The sequence below is a fragment of the Neltuma alba genome, unplaced genomic scaffold (genome assembly GCF_004799145.2).
Source record: "Neltuma alba isolate B1F8T4 unplaced genomic scaffold, ASM479914v2 tig00013459_pilon, whole genome shotgun sequence".
NCBI lineage: Eukaryota > Viridiplantae > Streptophyta > Magnoliopsida > Fabales > Fabaceae > Neltuma > Neltuma alba.
In genome coordinates this window covers 1472-7351 of record NW_021637695.1, presented here as the reverse complement: position 1 = coordinate 7351, position 5880 = coordinate 1472, and the positions used below count along the sequence as shown (strand labels likewise).

Sequence of the window (5880 nt, the reverse complement as noted above, 5' to 3'; positions counted from 1 at the left end):
TTTTTTGTTTTGAAAAGTTTTGAGAAATCTTTTTCTCTTTTTACTTACTATCCACTACTTATTATTACCAACGGTAATTATCACCTACCAAGTATAGTTTTCTATGTTTTTTTTTCAAACATGATTTTTTAAAATTATGATCCAAACAAATTCTTTTATATTTTGTTTTCAAAACTTGTTCTAAAAAACAATTTTATAAAATTGTTTTGAGAACAAGAAAACAAAGAATAAAAACAAACAAGCCCTTAATATCTACCATCGTGAGTGAATCTAATACCCAGAATCTTAAATTGATCAAACATCTTCCTTGATTTAATGATGACTTGGATCTTTAAAATATCAGACGTGATCATAAAATGATAATAATTGATGTGGTAAATTAATTAGTCGTCGTTGTTCAACAATAACGAGAGTAAGTATCAGCTTGTAATTCTGGTTAAAAAAAAAAAAGTATCAGCTTTTAATTTTACAGTGTGCCAAAATTCTTGCTAAATGCCAATAACACTTCAAGCAATTAGAAGATCAAAACTTCTCCCTCCTTGGTGAAAGCCCAGAGCTTCTCAACTTCCAGTGAAGCCTAAAATGTTTGAAAATAAAACCATCCAAAGTTTAAAACCAGAACTCCAAAACATCCATCCATCCATCCATCATCCACACAAGCTCATCAGTTTTGTCAATCCAAAGCTCAATCACATTCTCTCGTCTCCCTGCGAAAAGTTCATTCACTTTTGCCTCTGGACTTTGTGTCATCCTTGTGAGTGATCCATATGTGCTAGAGCCAAGGGGAGACAGGGCATGCGCCACGTGACCAAATAATCAATTTATATATTTTACCAAAACGAAAATACTCCTAGAATGTTGTAAAGTTAGAGAAAAGCTTTAGCAATTTTTCCTGTGTTTCTGGATAGAACTTCCTCGCAAACAGATAACAAGGTCGTTGTAAACCGTTCCATATGCACGGTGTAATCACCAATGTTCTCTGCAAATCACCCCCAATTCCACTATCAACACCAGCAATGTTGGTATATATATTGACAAGTTAATTTATGTTTAATTGCATGTTTGGTTACCAAAACCATGGTTCTAATGGTCTTTGACATGGAATCAAATGCGTACTAACATAAAGAAAACCATGTGAGATTTTATATGACTTAGCTTCTTACCTGTGCGTCACTTGTGTAATGCGGACATTCTGTCACAGACTGCATTCAGTGAACCAGATAATGTCATATTAAGATTGTAAGCAAGTGTTTATGGCTAGGAGAGGAAGCTAAAACTCCAAATACGTGAAATACGATTCTCTCCAGGGTAAATTTAAAATTTTCACTTTCTTTTTTATCTATCATTTTTTCCCACAGCTGACAGAAGCTCAGAGATTGTCAAAATAGGATCAACGGGGAACTGCTGCCCACATTAGAGGGTATGATTCAAGCTGCTTCCTTTAATGATTACACCAGAAGAACAGTTTTCTTTCACTTTTCCACTCAAAACTGCCGAGTCTAACTAAAGAAAGAGAGTAAGGTGTATGTTACGCACTGAAATCTTCACAAGGAGGTCGTGAGTGATATCCACGGCTGCAAATGATCTTGGATGCCATTTTCCTTCAGACCAATCAACATACGTTACCGACCAATTTGCAATTCCACCAGGATCAATCATCTGAACATACACCAAGTAAATCAGCAACAAGATTAGAAAAGAAAGGAGAGAATGCTTTGTATGCTGCAGTGAATACAAACACGGTAAAGTTCTGAGCACTGACATGAAAAAAGGTTTGAAGGTAATGCTCATCAGCATAGCAGTTGCGTCCTCCCTCCATATTTGGCTGCAGAAGTTTAAAACATGAGTGTAAAGCTTGTAAGGGAAATTTCTAGACTTGCAGATTTCTTTCTTCCAAGTAACGGGTAAAGAAATACTCCTCCCAACCCTTAATGTAGGACCTAGTTAGAAAGTTAATGTTAGTCTTATATATAAGATTTATTTCATATGTTTATCAATTTTCTTTTCCAAATTAATCATATTAATATTCTCCCAATAATAATCATGTAAGAGAGGGAGGGAGAGAATTAAGGAAGATGCCTAGAGTATTTTAGAAAAAACTTACCGTATCAATTAATTTAACTAATATCCTTAATTTACTCAAATTATTAATTAGGTTCTACTTTAAGGACCGGAGGAGTATTATAAACAAGCAAAGTGAAGATATAAACATATATACTTCTCTGGAGACACAAAGAAAGAAATAAATATTAACCCATTTTGTAGCTAAACAACAGAAGAGAATTACATAAGGAAGATAAGTTGTCATCTTCAAAAGCTAAAGAAAACAACACAAAAAACTTTTCGGTTGTTGAATGTAGATATATACATTTATATACATATATATATGGTTATGTATAAATCCTCCGCAAAATTAATATTCTGCATATTCCAGGAAACTTCAGGATATTCTGCTCTAACTGCATGCTTTCTAAAGTGTTTTGTTTTATGAAGTTAGAATTTGTTTCCAAGGGAAAGTATAGACTACGGAGAATAGTTACAGCGAAATGAATCAGAGTGGTTCAGGGTTGCCCTAAGCTCTCATTTCATCAAGTAATCAATAAAATATATTTAGGTCCACCCAATATGGCTTTTAACGGAGAGGTAATAGGATAACTGCATATTGAATCAAATAATCGATTCAACCAGAAACCACATAAGCTTCAAGCAAGTGATTCGTTTGAAACATTATACCCTGCAATAATGCTTAAATTTTGTGAAGTAGAGATTATCAGCCATCACTATTATCGCATGCCGCCGCTTCAATGAGAACCACTGCAGTACAAATATGATCCAGGTTAGTTAAAAAAGAAAGTGATCTCCAACATGTGTACATTCTCAAAGAAGAACCACATTTTGATCCAAATCTGAAATATCAGACAAGAGTAGATTGTCTGCTAAAATCTTGCGCCACAAAGCTGGGTGTGAATGGAAGGTAATTCAATAGTTTTTTTGGCCGAGGGATGGTTTCCATGTTATAAAGAGGCAAAGACCCTTTTCATAAATGAAGTCAACAACATTCTTTCAACACACAGATCCCATGAAACTACATACAAAAAGAAACGTTTACCAAAAGTACCTATACTATGAACTTGAAAAAAATTACATCCATGTGGACACTAGAAGTTTAAATCAGGCAGCTCTCAACATCAACAGAAGTTATACCTGTGAACCCTTTCGGAAATCCTTTATCTCTACTTCAGGAAGCATGTGTTCAATATACCTTCCATTTCCATGAGGACCAGGGTCCACAAAGCTTTTGTTTTTGGCCATGAAAAGGAAGAAAAATAGAGACAGGTTAGACTGGATTTCCACAAAAGAATTCAGCAAGGGAAACTTCTCATGATACGAGAGAAACTTATTTTACAATGTCTTACCAGTCAAGAAAGCTGACATTTGCATACAACAAGTAGTTGTACACAAATTCAAAGTGACGCACAGGTACACAGCTGAAATACAAATGAGAAGATATAACTAAATAGAATGAATCCCTTAAACAAATCACGACTCAACAACAAGAAGAAGAAATTAAAAAATACATATAAAAACACCTTTCAGATAGCAGGACAAAATGTTGGTTATCAGGGTCTAGAAGTCCATTCGCCAAAAGTCTCCTTTCAGCTTCAACCATGGAAATTCTTCCCCAGGCTACCTGTAAAATTCTGGTATCAAGACATGATCGCATTTGTATGAAATTCTGTAACACCATTCAAGTTATACTAAGCACTTGATAAAAATTATACACATCCTGTCATATCAACTGGCGGACTTCAAACTTAGTAATTATAGTTTGATTTTTCACAGAGCAACTGACAATTTGGATATTCAAATATTGTATGCTGCCCCATACCGATTCACTGTGAATGTCTCGACCAACAAAATAACGGCTGACATGCGTTGGTTTTCCTTTGATGCATGCACATAAACTGAGAATCTGCCTTCATGGCCCTGCATTTTGATATAAGTAGAGTTCAAAATTGTATTTATCATGTCCAAAATTAAGACGAAATGCTATTTAGTAATTACGGGCAAATGTTACAGTCTTTAATGTCTCATTAAAAAAAAAAAAAAAAGCGGTTGTCATACCAGTATGTGATATGCTCACTAAAAGTAAATCCATCCTATCTATCACTGCAATGTCACACACTAGAGCTTGCCACCCAATTCAAAACAAACACTTTTACAGTGAAGAACGATCATTATTAGTGCTTTCATGTTAAAGAACTTGATTTATGTTATTCCTATCCCTGCAATAAATGAGGCAGACATGATACTCAAGGAAAGGGGGGATGATGCAAAGAAAAACGTTTTGCAAATAAGTTGGCTAAACCTCTATTCTTTTAATTCTTTCAAGACAGTAAACAAAAGCATATAAAAATGTGTAAGGACATCGCCCTACATAAAGATTATTTACTAGATATAGAGGTTAAGGAGCGAAATTAGTGGTATCAACCCTACACGAGAGGTAGCCAAATGAATACGGTAGCAAGACCTTGGAAAAATCTGTTTCATAAATTTAAAATGAGTTGACAGAGTTAGTGATGCACCAAAAGAGATCCATTGTAGCTCATGAAGTGCTTAACTCCATTCTCATAGCAAGTTTGCTACATAACCGAAAAAGTTAAGATATGACTGAAATTTACACCTACGAATAAAAATGCCGAAACTATATCTGCTGGAGAATCCACAGATGCAGTTTATTTGATAGAGCTACGGAGAAACTTAGGGAAGGGAAAATCAAATATAGCAGTCATACTAATAAATAATAATAGAAAGAAGACATGAAAGAAAACTCAACGGACTAATGATTCCATACTTGAAAGAATGCGTGCCAGAGCTTCTCGAAAGGCAATGTACCCGGAGTCAAAAACAGAAAAGCAATCTTAGGGTTCTTTGTATGGACAGGTGGAGTCTTCAGAAGTTCCTTGACAACAACCTTAGATTCAGTTTCAGAATCAGTCAATTCACGGGTAGCCACCCCTTCATATGCTCCACAAGCTTCAGAGTCAAACAAAAAGCATGATGCAGAACTTTGGTAGATAAAAATAAACAGCAGTCAGAAAAATGCTCGCTACAGAAACCAATAAGATAGTCCATATAGGCCTCTTTATCTGTGATCGCTTTCTTGTCCCAAACATGATCAGAAGATCACTTATGCGTTGTGGCCATGCAAGTAAGTGATTTCTTTGTTTAAAACAAATCAGCAACTTCTCCAGACATCTCTCAATTTTTACATTCAACACAATTTGGCTGTCATGCTACCTAAGACAGAGTAAATCAAACATTATTAAACTATCAGCAGATGAGGAAGTGAAGAACTCACATGCATAAAGCTTCAGGAACATGTTAGGGAAATGCGAAATGAGAGGCATAAATTCTAATCAGAGGGTAATCAAATAACATACAATTCACAACCATCACTGAGATGTAAGCTTCCTAATGAACAAAGAACATGCATTGATGCCATTGCTGTCAAAATAAAATTCCGCGAAAAGTTGAACATCCTTTCGCAAAGTGTTACAGAACATAGAAGAGCTCATCAAAGACTCGATCGAATTGAAACCAAGAAGTAAGAACCTCTCCCTCAAAAAGAAGCCAGTAAGCTAAAAGATCAATTCACTCTGAATGAGCATCACCAGTCTTTTCCCTGTTTTCCTGAACACAATCGGATTTTCATGTGCCCTCGATTCGACGTATGAAATATGAATTGTAAACGCCAACCAGTCATGAACATTGAACAGTGTCAAGTCCGCATTTTACGCAAATTATCACATTTTTCCCACAGAAGGCCACCCGTTTTTATCTCATAACATGAGAGAACGTTTCGGACAATGGTACGAA

The 5880-nt window shown here is 35.5% G+C and overlaps 1 pseudogene; it reads right to left on the bottom strand.

Annotated features, from left to right (window-relative positions):
• Positions 1–850: 850 nt before the first annotated feature.
• LOC114737535 (glycosyltransferase BC10-like) lies at positions 851–5297 on the bottom strand (annotated as a pseudogene).
• Between the last annotated feature and the right edge of the window lie 583 nt (positions 5298–5880).